This window comes from Ranitomeya imitator, chromosome 4 (assembly GCF_032444005.1).
Source record: "Ranitomeya imitator isolate aRanImi1 chromosome 4, aRanImi1.pri, whole genome shotgun sequence".
NCBI classification, from domain to species: domain Eukaryota; kingdom Metazoa; phylum Chordata; class Amphibia; order Anura; family Dendrobatidae; genus Ranitomeya; species Ranitomeya imitator.
The window spans coordinates 159,504,378-159,519,305 of record NC_091285.1 but is presented as its reverse complement, the minus strand read 5'-3'; the positions used below and the strand labels follow the sequence as shown (position 1 = coordinate 159,519,305).

At 41.9% G+C, this 14,928-nt stretch overlaps 1 long non-coding RNA gene across 2 annotated transcripts in view; it reads right to left on the bottom strand.

Annotated features, from left to right (window-relative positions):
* LOC138673994 (uncharacterized) overlaps nt 1-14,501 on the bottom strand; it is a 59,948-nt gene extending 45,447 nt beyond the window's left edge. For both annotated transcript variants that reach the window (XR_011320415.1, XR_011320416.1), the window contains exons 1-2: nt 14,425-14,501; nt 14,272-14,337 (exon numbers count right to left, since the gene is read on the bottom strand). This is a non-coding gene — a long non-coding RNA (uncharacterized lncRNA). The remainder of the gene's footprint in view (nt 1-14,271; nt 14,338-14,424) is intronic.
* Nucleotides 14,502-14,928: the final 427 nt, after the last annotated feature.

Below are 14,928 nucleotides of genomic sequence, written 5' to 3'. Positions count from 1 at the left end.
TGTGGGTAACCTTTTGTTGTGTGCACAGACAGAGCAGGAAGCCATTGTTGCCACTGTTAGCCTTCTCAAGTATCTGGCAGATCTGAACTGTCGGGTTTCGGCCTTGAAACTTCGGTTCTGCCTTGGTCAAGTGATATTTTTGGGTCACTGTCTCCTTCAGGGTGCCAGACACCTCACAGAAGAAAGAAAAATAGCCGTCAGCTCCCTTCCTTTCCCAAAAGATGAGACTGCACTCCAGCGTTTTCTTGGACTATGTATTTATTGTTGTCAGTGAATACCGGACGCATCCCGCATAATGCTACCTCTCTACAAGGCCCTGAAAGACTGTTCAAGATATGCTGATGATTTTGGCAGATTCCACATAGGATACGCTGTTACTACGGAAGATACTGTAGTGCACGGAGCTGCACTCTCTCTCTCTCACTGTCAGGACAAGAAGCAGAATTTCAGGCTCTGACTACTGCATGTGTTCAGGCCAAAGACAGGCGGGCTAATATACACGGACTCACAGTATGCATTTGGTATTGTTCATGATTTCGGAGCCCTATGGGCCAATCGAGGGTTTGTTGCTACCGCCGGGACTCAGTGAAGAATGTTGAAGCTGTTAAAGCCCTCATGGACTCAATCAAATTACCTACTCAGGTGGCCATTATCAAAGTTAAGGGGCACGGTCCTAGGAACAGTCCACAGACTGTTGGTAACGCCTTTACGAATATGCAAGCAAAAGCCGCTGCTCTTCTGCTTGTTGAACTAACCATACCAGCTATGGTGACCACACGCTCTCAGCGTAAACAGTTACAAGAAACACTGACTCTACAGAAACCTGATGATCCACGACAGACTGAGGTTTTCTGCCGGACCCCGCAAGACCGCATAATGACGATGCAGAGAATGTCTCCAAAGGAAGAAGTGAAGTACTGGAAAACTGATGGAGCACGTATCGACATGGTCTCTGGAAAAATGACCAACTTGTGTGTCTCTCTAAGCGAATGTACCCTACTATTGCCACGTGGGCGCATGGGCCCACACATCGAGATATCTGTCAGACCTGCAATCCCGGTCAACTTCAACGTGTACCCCCGAAGCACCTTGCTAAGCCCGACTATCCTTTCCAAAGGCTCCAGGTGGACCATATCACGTTGCCTAAGTCTGGAAGGTATGAATATTGTCTGGTGGTTGTCAACATGTTCTCCAGTTGGCCGGAAGCATTCCTCGTTACCAACATGACTGCAAAGACCACAGCAAAGAAACTGGTGATGGAAGTTATATGCAGATATGGTGTTCCAGAAGTCGATGAAAGTGACCAAGTCCCGGCCTTTTCTCTCATGTGTATCAAGAGGTTCTGATAATGTTTGGATCCACTGTAGCCCTCCATACTCTCCACAATCCAGTGGGAAAGTTGAGAGGCTGAACGGCACACTGAAGGGACAATTGACCAAAATGATGCAGGAGACTATGGCTCCATGGCCAGGGCTCTTACATATTCGTACTACCCCTATTGCAAAACATGGCCTGTCCCCATATTAGATATTGTTTGGTGCTAGGTTCTCAGTTGCAAATTTCAGTCTCAGTAGTTGTCAGAAGAAACTGACCGTGCTGTTCAATATGTTATTCAGCTTAGTAAAAATGTTGCTAACACCCATGTTTTAGTTTCTTCTTCCCTTCCAGATTCAGCAGAAACCGACACTTGTCACAATTTGAAGCCTGGTGGTTTTATGGTCGTGAAAAGCTATGTCAGAAAACACGGACTAGAACCCTTGTATGACGGTCCCTACCAAGTCCTCCTCATTACTCCTATGTCAGTAAAGCTGGAAGGAAGGCCGACATGGATCCACATATCACACTGCAAGCTGGTCAAACAGACTAGTAGCAAATAAGGGGACAATGTTTTAGTTGTTCGTATTTCCATATAATAATATTGATAACCGAATGGGACAGCCTAAATTTTCCAACATCCTTGAATAATAAGTTTGTACAATATCATGAAAGATTAATAGTACAGATGAGTATAGCCAATAAAATTGTCAGTTCTATTTTCATTTACCCTATGATTACACAAATGTGGGATAAATTGCTTAGGGCCACAGATTATCCAGATGATCAAATTTGGGATATATTGGATATACTTAATACTACTGTTGCTGTCCAAAACTAACTTATCATAGTCACTAATCAATATACTGTAGTACTGGACTACTTAACAGCAGCACAGGGTGGTATGTGTCAGATTATTGGACCCACATGCTGTTATTATACAGATCCCAATAGTACTCTAAAGTTAAAGTTAGAAGACATTCAAAGACTCAGAGATCAATATGATAAAGACAATGACCGTAATAAGGACAGTTGGTGGGCAGACACCTTCTCCTTTCTTACTCCAGCCAATTGGTTTGAGGGACTTCGGGGCTGGATAGCTGGAATCTTGTAAAGTTTGTTACACATCGCTGCCTTTATCCTTGTCATGTATGTAATACTAAAACTTGTTCTTTGGTGTATTTCTGTATGTATTAGGAAATTCTGCACTAAGACAACTAATGATGAAACCAAAAGCGTTGCCACCCCTGCTCTCTACACCGATTTCACAAAGTTACCAGATGAAGATGTTGAAGCCAAGCGCATGGCTATCTTCAAAAGATCCTCACCACCGTTATCAACAATTGTTATTCATAAATTCTAGTATACAGGGGGGACGGGTACGCCACAACAGCCATGGCTGGTAACATGGCACCAGTCATGTGAAGACCAGTACCCCTCGAGCTTATAGCTTGGGATAGTACCTCTGATGCTGGAGATTAATTAACAAAATTTATCTAGGGGGGAATGTGAAGGAACAAATTATGAAAGATTCTCCATTTTGTGCTTTGACTCCATTTTGTTGTTGGTTAAAGATAAATTCTGTTATTTACTTAGGTAGAAGGTTACAGCTGCTATGAAATAACTCTGTCCTGTTTCTCACGAAGATAATATTTTGTTATTCAGCTAGTCTATGGTTCATAATTGGTATAAAGACCTTGAGTATTCTAACTCAAGTGAGCCAGATAAGAGACTTGTGGGGGTATCGCTATACAAGACTGAGGCATCTGTTAATATGTTTTTCTATGCCAAAAAGACATGACCATATCTGTAGTTTCCATTTTTCCTGTATCCTCATGGGTTAAGTTTTTCCTGTATTCTGATAGGTTAAGAACTGTGAACGTGTTCTTATGCTGATTGGTTGAAGTATAATTTCTATGACTATGAAAAGTCAGACAATAAACGGGGGCCCAGAGATCTGCTCGATCCCCCACACAGAGGCACGCGTCTCCGTCTGGTCATTTTCAGTTGCCGGCAACGCCCTGTAGATTAATTTGGAAATCACTGAGTCAACCGTGAAGGATCACTTTAGATCCTCCCTCAACAATACCACTGTGCGGGCTGTGCTGTATACACCACTGTGCGGGCTGTGCTGGACATACCACTGTGCGGGCTGTGCTGGATATACCACTGTGCGGGCTGTGCTGGATATACCACTGTGCGGGCTGTGCTGTATATACCACTGTGCGGGCTGTGCTGGACATACCACTGTGCGGGCTGTGCTGGATATACCGCTGTGCGGGCTGTGCTGTATATACCACTGTGCGGGCTGTGCTGTATATACCACTGTGCGGGCTGTGCTGGATATACCACTGTGTGGGCTGTGCTGGATATACTACTGTGTGGGCTGTGCTGTATATACTAATGTGTGGGCTGTGCTGTATATACTACTGTGTGGGCTGTGCTGTATATACTACTGTTTGGGCTGTGCTATACATACTACTGTGTGGGCTGTGCTGTATACTGCTGTGTGGGCTGTGTTATCTACTATGCGGGCTGTGCTATATACTATGTGGGCTTTGCTATATACTATGGGGAGTATATTATCTTCTATGGGGAGGCCATGTTATGTACTATGTGGCTGTGGTATATACTGTTGTGGGGGTATATTATATTCTATGGGGGAGGTTGGGTTATATACTATACTAGCTGAAGAGCCCGGCGTTGCCTGGGCATAGTAAATATCTGTGGTTAGTTATAGCACCTCACTTCTCTTATTTTCCCATCATGCCTCTCATTTTCCCCCTCACATCTCTCATTTTCTCCCTTACACCTCTCATTTTCTGCCTCACTCCTCTTATTTTCCCCCTCACTTCTCTTATTCCCCCCTAACACTTGTCATTTCGACATCACATCTGTCATTTTCCGATCACTCCACTATTTTCCCTCACTCCTCTCATTTTGCACTCACACCTTTTCATTTTCACCTCACACCCCTCATTTTTGTCATCTCCCTTATACAGTGGGGCAAAAAAGTATTTAGTCAGTCAGCAATAGTGCAAGTTCCACCACTTAAAAAGATGAGAGGCGTCTGTAATTTACATCATAGGTAGACCTCAACTATGGGAGACAAACTGAGAAAAAAAAATCCAGAAAATCACATTGTCTGTTTTTTTAACATTTTATTTGCATATTATGGTGGAAAATAAGTATTTGGTCAGAAACAAACAATCAAGATTTCTGGCTCTCACAGACCTGTAACTTCTTCTTTAAGAGTCTCCTCTTTCCTCCACTCATTACCTGTAGTAATGGCACCTGTTTAAACTTGTTATCAGTATAAAAAGACACCTGTGCACACCCTCAAACAGTCTGACTCCAAACTCCACTATGGTGAAGACCAAAGAGCTGTCAAAGGACACCAGAAACAAAATTGTAGTCCTGCACCAGGCTGGGAAGACTGAATCTGCAATAGCCAACCAGCTTGAAGTGAAGAAATCAACAGTGGGAGCAATAATTAGAAAATGGAAGACATACAAGACCACTGATAATCTCCCTCGATCTGGGGCTCCACGCAAAATCCCACCCCGTGGGGTCAGAATGATCACAGGAACGGTGAGCAAAAATCCCAGAACCACGCGGGGGGACCTAGTGAATGAACTGCAGAGAGCTGGGACCAATGTAACAAGGCCTACCATAAGTAACACACTACGCCACCATGGACTCAGATCCTGCAGTGCCAGACGTGTCCCACTGCTTAAGCCAGTACATGTCCGGGCCCGTCTGAAGTTTGTTAGAGAGCATTTGGATGATCCAGAGGAGTTTTGGGAGAATGTCCTATGGTCTGATGAAACCAAACTGGAACTGTTTGGTAGAAACACAACTTGTCGTGTTTGGAGGAAAAAGAATACTGAGTTGCATCCATCAAACACCATACCTACTGTAAAGCATGGTGGTGGAAACATCATGCTTTGGGGCTGTTTCTCTGCAAAGGGGCCAGGACGACTGATCCGGGTACATGAAAGAATGAATGGGGCCATGTATCGTGAGATTTTGAGTGCAAACCTCCTTCCATCAGCAAGGGCATTGAAGATTAAACGTGGCTGGGTCTTTCAACATGACAATGATCCAAAGCACACCGCCAGGGCAACGAAGGAGTGGCTTCGTAAGAAGCATTTCAAGGTCCTGGAGTGGCCTAGCCAGTCTCCAGATCTCAACCCTATAGAAAACCTTTGGAGGGAGTTGAAAGTCCGTGTTGCCAAGCGAAAAGCCAAAAACATTACTGCTCTAGAGGAGATCTGCATGGAGGAATGGGCCAACATACCAACAACAGTGTGTGGCAACCTTGTGAAGACTTACAGAAAACGTTTGACCTCTGTCATTGCCAACAAAGGATATATTACAAAGTATTGAGATGAAATTTTGTTTCTGACCAAATACTTATTTTCCACCATAATATGCAAATAAAATGTTAAAAAAACAGACAATGTGATTTTCTGGATTTTTATTTCTCAGTTTGTCTCCCATAGTTGAGGTCTACCTATGATGTAAATTACAGACGCCTCTCATCTTTTTAAGTGGTGGAACTTGCACTATTGCTGACTGACTAAATACTTTTTTGCCCCACTGTATATTGTATACACCTGTATGTCATATCCCCTGTAAATAGTATATACCTACTGTATGTCATCTCCTCCTGTATATTGTATATACCTATGTGTCATCTCCTCCTGTATATAGTATATACCTGTATCTCATCTCTTCTGTATATACTAAATACCTGCTGTATGTCATCTCCTCCTATGTATAGTATATACCTGTATGTCATCTCCTGTATATAGTATATACCTGTATGTCATCTCCCCTGTATATAGTATATACCTGCTCTATGTCATCTCCTCCTCTATATACCTATGTGTCATCTCCTCTTTTATATAGTATATATCTGTAAGTCATCTCCTCCTGTATATAGTATATACCTGTGTGTCATCTGCTCCTGTATATAGTATATACCTGTGTGTCATCTCCTCCTGTATATAGTATGTACCTGTATGTCATCTCCTCCTGTATATAGTATATACCTGTGTGTCATTTCCTCCTGTATATAGTATATACCTGTGTGTCATCTGCTCCTGTATATAGTATATATCTGTGTGTCATCTCCTCCTGTATATAGTATATGTGTGTGTCATCTCCCCTGTATATAGTATATATCTGCGTGTCATCTCCTCCTGTATTAGACCTCGTTCACACGTTATTTGCTCAGTATTTTATGTTCTGTCACCTTGCGTTAGGTATCCAGACTCCAACCTCTGCCCACTTGGGATTACTGCCATCCCTGCATTATATGTGACCAGTATTAACCATCAGCAGCCGTTAGTGATACGGCTTGCGTATATTTGTCACCATTATACTGTAGCAGGGTACTTTTATTCATCCAGTATTCTCTTTAATGACTTATGGGTAGGTTGTCTGTAGCTGATTGCATGCACCTGATTACATAGAGACTTTGAGATTCATGTGTTACCTTTTGTTCTGGATACCTTGTGTAGCTGTGTTCTGTGAGACACGTTTTTTGTTACTTTTTGGCACCATATTTACGTCATCTGCATGGTGCCTATTATCTTTTAGCTGCATTCTACCCTTGATACCTCCTATTTTGTATTCCTGTTGTAATATGTCATTTTTGTCTTAATAAAGATTTACTGTTTAAATTTGATTAACCCCCCTCTACTTCTTTTTGGGATCCGCTTATATAGACTCTCTATCATCAGTTTGCCGTGCACTATCACTGCATAGTATTTATATTATATGGTCCCTAATTGAGTTTGGCTCTTTGGACCGACTTGGTTCTTTTTTCGGTATAGATGTTTGGTCTGAGGGGGTAATTCCGTCTCGGCCACGGAACATTCTTTTTGTAGGTTTTATATAGTATATACCTGTGTGCGATCTCCTCCTGTATATAGTATATATCTGTGTGTCATCTCCTCCTGTATAAAGAATAAACCTGTGTGTCATCTCCCCTGTATATAGTATATACCTGTGTGTCATCTCCCCTGTATATAGTATATACCTGTGTGTCATCTCCCCTGTATATAGTATATATCAGTGTGTCATCTCCTCCTGTATATAGAAACAGGAACACATGGGCTACTTGCACAGTGAACAAGTCTGTATGATCATGTTCACACACCACCAAGAAACCTGAAGACACAAAAGAGAATAGTAAAACCAAAAACACTCAGTTTGAAAAAATGTTGCAGTAATCCGCAAGTGCTAGTAAAAGATGTAAAAAACAGGGTATTTGGTTGATACGTTTTTTGCAAAAAATGTATACTAAGCTGCTCTACCAATCTTCACGGTATACCCTTATCAGAGCAGTCCTAACTAATGTATGCAATCCCTATCTGATGTATTTAAAAACCTGATCATCTGTATATAACCTGTGTGAACAGGGTTCAGAGAGGAAAAATCCATGTGTGCATACAGGGTAGAACAGCTTTTGTGCAGATAGCCCAAGAGGAGTGGTGGAACTCCCCAGTCTTGTAGACACAAGAGAACAATTATGGAAACAGGAACACATGGGCTACTTGCACAGTGAACAAGTCTGTATGATCATGTTCACACACCACCAAGAAACCTGAAGACACAAAAGAGAATAGTAAAACCAAAAACACTCAGTTTGAAAAAATGTTGCAGTAATCCGCAAGTGCTAGTAAAAGATGTAAAAAACAGGGTATTTGGTTGATATGTTTTTTGCAAAAAATGTATACTAAGCTGCTCTACCAATCTTCACGGTATACCCTTATCAGAGCAGTCCTAACTAATGTATGCAATCCCTATCTGATGTATTTAAAAACCTGATCATCTGTATATAACCTGTGTGAACAGGGTTCAGAGAGGAAAAATCCATGTGTGCATACAGGGTAGAACAGCTTTTGTGCAGATAGCCCAAGAGGAGTGGTGGAACTCCCCAGTCTTGTAGACACAAGAGAACAATTATGGAAACAGGAACACATGGGCTACTTGCACAGTGAACAAGTCTGTATGATCATGTTCACACACCACCAAGAAACCTGAAGACACAAAAGAGAATAGTAAAACCAAAAACACTCAGTTTGAAAAAATGTTGTAGTAATCCGCAAGTGCTAGTAAAAGATGTAAAAAACAGGGCATTTGGTTGATACGTTTTTTGCAAAAAATGTATACTAAGCTGCTCTACCAATCTTCACGGTATACCCTTATCAGAGCACTCCTAACTAATGTATGCAATCCCTATCTGATGTATTTAAAAACCTGATCATCTGTATATAACCTGTGTGAACAGGGTTCAGAGAGGAAAAATCCATGTGTGCATACAGGGTAGAACAGCTTTTGTGCAGATAGCCCAAGAGGAGTGGTGGAACTCCCCAGTCTTGTAGACACAAGAGAACAATTATGGAAACAGGAACACATGGGCTACTTGCACAGTGAACAAGTCTGTATGATCATGTTCACACACCACCAAGAAACCTGAAGACACAAAAGAGAATAGTAAAACCAAAAACACTCAGTTTGAAAAAATGTTGCAGTAATCCGCAAGTGCTAGTAAAAGATGTAAAAAACAGGGTATTTGGTTGATACGTTTTTTGCAAAAAATCTATACTAAGCTGCTCTACCAATCTTCACGGTATACCCTTATCAGAGCAGTCCTAACTAATGTATGCAATCCCTATCTGATGTATTTAAAAACCTGATCATCTGTATATAACCTGTGTGAACAGGGTTCAGAGAGGAAAAATCCATGTGTGCATACAGGGTAGAACAGCTTTTGTGCAGATAGCCCAAGAGGAGTGGTGGAACTCCCCAGTCTTGTAGACACAAGAGAACAATTATGGAAACAGGAACACATGGGCTACTTGCACAGTGAACAAGTCTGTATGATCATGTTCACACACCACCAAGAAACCTGAAGACACAAAAGAGAATAGTAAAACCAAAAACACTCAGTTTGAAAAAATGTTGCAGTAATCCGCAAGTGCTAGTAAAAGATGTAAAAAACAGGGTATTTGGTTGATACGTTTTTTGCAAAAAATGTATACTAAGCTGCTCTACCAATCTTCACGGTATACCCTTATCAGAGCAGTCCTAACTAATGTATGCAATCCCTATCTGATGTATTTAAAAACCTGATCATCTGTATATAACCTGTGTGAACAGGGTTCAGAGAGGAAAAATCCATGTGTGCATACAGGGTAGAACAGCTTTTGTGCAGATAGCCCAAGAGGAGTGGTGGAACTCCCCAGTCTTGTAGACACAAGAGAACAATTATGGAAACAGGAACACATGGGCTACTTGCACAGTGAACAAGTCTGTATGATCATGTTCACACACCACCAAGAAACCTGAAGACACAAAAGAGAATAGTAAAACCAAAAACACTCAGTTTGAAAAAATGTTGCAGTAATCCGCAAGTGCTAGTAAAAGATGTAAAAAACAGGGTATTTGGTTGATACGTTTTTTGCAAAAAATGTATACTAAGCTGCTCTACCAATCTTCACGGTATACCCTTATCAGAGTAGTCCTAACTAATGTATGCAATCCCTATCTGATGTATTTAAAAACCTGATCATCTGTATATAACCTGTGTGAACAGGGTTCAGAGAGGAAAAATCCATGTGTGCATACAGGGTAGAACAGCTTTTGTGCAGATAGCCCAAGAGGAGTGGTGGAACTCCCCAGTCTTGTAGACACAAGAGAACAATTATGGAAACAGGAACACATGGGCTACTTGCACAGTGAACAAGTCTGTATGATCATGTTCACACACCACCAAGAAACCTGAAGACACAAAAGAGAATAGTAAAACCAAAAACACTCAGTTTGAAAAAATGTTGCAGTAATCTGCAAGTGCTAGTAAAAGATGTAAAAAACAGGGTATTTGGTTGATACGTTTTTTGCAAAAAATGTATACTAAGCTGCTCTACCAATCTTCACGGTATACCCTTATCAGAGCAGTCCTAACTAATGTATGCAATCCCTATCTGATGTATTTAAAAACCTGATCATCTGTATATAACCTGTGTGAACAGGGTTCAGAGAGGAAAAATCCATGTGTGCATACAGGGTAGAACAGCTTTTGTGCAGATAGCCCAAGAGGAGTGGTGGAACTCCCCAGTCTTGTAGACACAAGAGAACAATTATGGAAACAGGAACACATGGGCTACTTGCACAGTGAACAAGTCTGTATGATCATGTTCACACACCACCAAGAAATCTGAAGACACAAAAGAGAATAGTAAAACCAAAAACACTCAGTTTGAAAAAATGTTGCAGTAATCCGCAAGTGCTAGTAAAAGATGTAAAAAACAGGGTATTTGGTTGATACGTTTTTTGCAAAAAATGTATACTAAGCTGCTCTACCAATCTTCACGGTATACCCTTATCAGAGCAGTCCTAACTCTAATGTATGCAATCCCTATCTGATGTATTTAAAAACCTGATCATCTGTATATAACCTGTGTGAACAGGGTTCAGAGAGGAAAAATCCATGTGTGCATACAGGGTAGAACAGCTTTTGTGCAGATAGCCCAAGAGGAGTGGTGGAACTCCCCAGTCTTGTAGACACAAGAGAACAATTATGGAAACAGGAACACATGGGCTACTTGCACAGTGAACAAGTCTGTATGATCATGTTCACACACCACCAAGAAACCTGAAGACACAAAAGAGAATAGTAAAACCAAAAACACTCAGTTTGAAAAAATGTTGCAGTAATCCGCAAGTGCTAGTAAAAGATGTAAAAAACAGGGTATTTGGTTGATACGTTTTTTGCAAAAAATGTATACTAAGCTGCTCTACCAATCTTCACGGTATACCCTTATCAGAGCACTCCTAACTAATGTATGCAATCCCTATCTGATGTATTTAAAAACCTGATCATCTGTATATAACCTGTGTGAACAGGGTTCAGAGAGGAAAAATCCATGCGTGCATACAGGGTAGAACAGCTTTTGTGCAGATAGCCCAAGAGGAGTGGTGGAACTCCCCAGTCTTGTAGACACAAGAGAACAATTATGGAAACAGGAACACATGGGCTACTTGCACAGTGAACAAGTCTGTATGATCATGTTCACACACCACCAAGAAACCTGAAGACACAAAAGAGAATAGTAAAACCAAAAACACTCAGTTTGAAAAAATGTTGCAGTAATCCGCAAGTGCTAGTATGCACACATGGATTTTTCCTCTCTGAACCCTGTTCACACAGGTTATATACAGATGATCAGGTTTTTAAATACATCAGATAGGGATTGCATACATTAGTTAGGACTGCTCTGATAAGGGTATACCGTGAAGATTGGTAGAGCAGCTTAGTATACATTTTTTGCAAAAAACGTATCAACCAAATACCCTGTTTTTTACATCTTTTACTAGCACTTGCGGATTACTGCAACATTTTTTCAAACTGAGTGTTTTTGGTTTTACTATTCTCTTTTGTGTCTTCAGGTTTCTTGGTGGTGTGTGAACATGATCATACAGACTTGTTCACTGTGCAAGTAGCCCATGTGTTCCTGTTTCCATAATTGTTCTCTTGTGTCTACAAGACTGGGGAGTTCCACCACTCCTCTTGGGCTATCTGCACAAAAGCTGTTCTACCCTGTATGCACACATGGATTTTTCCTCTCTGAACCCTGTTCACACAGGTTATATACAGATGATCAGGTTTTTAAATACATCAGATAGGGATTGCATACATTAGTTAGGACTGCTCTGATAAGGGTATACCGTGAAGATTGGTAGAGCAGCTTAGTATACATTTTTTGCAAAAAACGTATCAACCAAATACCCTGTTTTTTACATCTTTTACTAGCACTTGCGGATTACTGCAACATTTTTTCAAACTGAGTGTTTTTGGTTTTACTATTCTCTTTTGTGTCTTCAGGTTTCTTGGTGGTGTGTGAACATGATCATACAGACTTGTTCACTGTGCAAGTAGCCCATGTGTTCCTGTTTCCATAATTGTTCTCTTGTGTCTACAAGACTGGGGAGTTCCACTACTCCTCTTGGGCTATCTGCACAAAAGCTGTTCTACCCTGTATGCACACATGGATTTTTCCTCTCTGAACCCTGTTCACACAGGTTATATACAGATGATCAGGTTTTTAAATACATCAGATAGGGATTGCATACATTAGTTAGGACTGCTCTGATAAGGGTATACCGTGAAGATTGGTAGAGCAGCTTAGTATACATTTTTTGCAAAAAACGTATCAACCAAATACCCTGTTTTTTACATCTTTTACTAGCACTTGCGGATTACTGCAACATTTTTTCAAACTGAGTGTTTTTGGTTTTACTATTCTCTTTTGTGTCTTCAGGTTTCTTGGTGGTGTGTGAACATGATCATACAGACTTGTTCACTGTGCAAGTAGCCCATGTGTTCCTGTTTCCATAATTGTTCTCTTGTGTCTACAAGACTGGGGAGTTCCACCACTCCTCTTGGGCTATCTGCACAAAAGCTGTTCTACCCTGTATGCACACATGGATTTTTCCTCTCTGAACCCTGTTCACACAGGTTATATACAGATGATCAGGTTTTTAAATACATCAGATAGGGATTGCATACATTAGTTAGGACTGCTCTGATAAGGGTATACCGTGAAGATTGGTAGAGCAGCTTAGTATACATTTTTTGCAAAAAACGTATCAACCAAATACCCTGTTTTTTATATCTTTTACTAGCACTTGCGGATTACTGCAACATTTTTTCAAACTGAGTGTTTTTGGTTTTACTATTCTCTTTTGTGTCTTCAGGTTTCTTGGTGGTGTGTGAACATGATCATACAGACTTGTTCACTGTGCAAGTAGCCCATGTGTTCCTGTTTCCATAATTGTTCTCTTGTGTCTACAAGACTGGGGAGTTCCACCACTCCTCTTGGGCTATCTGCACAAAAGCTGTTCTACCCTGTATGCACACATGGATTTTTCCTCTCTGAACCCTGTTCACACAGGTTATATACAGATGATCAGGTTTTTAAATACATCAGATAGAGATTGCATACATTAGTTAGGACTGCTCTGATAAGGGTATACCGTGAAGATTGGTAGAGCAGCTTAGTATACATTTTTTGCAAAAAACGTATCAACCAAATACCCTGTTTTTTACATCTTTTACTAGCACTTGCGGATTACTGCAACATTTTTTCAAACTGAGTGTTTTTGGTTTTACTATTCTCTTTTGTGTCCTCCTGTATATAGTATATAACTGTATGTCATCTCCTCCTGTATATAGTATATACCTGTGTGTCATCTCCTCCTTTTTGTGTGTCGAGTTGCATGTGACAGGATAGTGTAGCAAGTTGTGTGCAGCAAGTTTTGCGCATGGCAAGTTTTGCGCATGGCGAGTTTTAAGTGTGGTGCGTTTTGAGTATGTGCAAGTTTTGTGTGAGGCAACTTTTGCATGTGTTGCAACTTTTGTGCATGTGGCAATTTTTCTGCTTGTGCAAGATTTGCGTGTGACGAGTTCGCCATGAGGTGAGTTTTGCACGTGTGGCGAGTTTTGCGTGAGCCTAGTTTTGCATGTGGCGAGTTTTGCGCGTGGCGAGTTTTGAGCGGCGACTTTTGTGTTTCGACTTTTATGTGGTGAAGTTGGTGTATGTGTGGTGAAATGTGTGCTGAGGGTGGTATATGTGTTCAAGCACGTGATAGTGTGTGGCGCATTTTGTGTGTGTGTGTTCATATCCCCGTATGTGGTGAGTATTCCATGTCAGGGCCCCACCTTAGCAATTGTACAGTATATACTCTTTGGCACCATCGCTCTCACTCTTTAAGTCCCCCTTGTTCACATCTGACAGCTGTCAATTTGCCTCCAACACTTTTCCTTTCACTTTTTACCCATTATGTAGATAGGGGCAAAATTGTTTGGTGAATTGGAACGCGCGGGGTTAAAATTTCGCCTCACAACATAGCATAGCATTATGGTAAGCAATAAGGACTAACCTTAGGATAGCAGACACGGAAAGGAGGGCACAGATCCCTGGAGAGGTGCAAGGGTCCCGTTAGGGGCTGTGGGAAGGAAGGCCACAGCGGTAAATGTAATGAGATGGGCTACGAATCCAAGGTACAGAGAAGGAGGGCTGCGGGTATAGTTACCTATTACTTGGCGGTTGCTGGTGACTGCGGTGGTGGTGTGTGTGGGACCAGAGAGATAGGCGCTCTTTATGCTGGGCGGCAGGAAGTGTAGAGCGCCAGTTGCGCATGCGCACTGAATAGAAATCAGAAGGAGGCCTGGGACGCTTGGGGGAAAGGATCCAGGCGGCACATGCGCCGTATTAGCCGAGCTGCGCTGAGAGCGGTGGGAGGAGATCCCTATGGGCGCCGGGTGCGCAGGCGCACTGAATAGCGGTCAGAAAGAGGCCTGGAGCGCTTGGGGGAAAGGATCCAAGCGGCGCACGCGCAGTGTTGGCTGAGCTGCGCTGAGAGCGGTAGGAGAAGATCCCTGTGGGCGCCGGATGCGCAGGCGCACTAGGTAGCGGCTCGCAAGACACTTAAAGAAAACAAATTAGTGCAAGCATATTAAAAGTGAGGGGATGCTATATGCGGTGATCCCTGTAGGATCGTGTGCCATGTGGTGGGAAGCTGTGGGGGCATATGAAG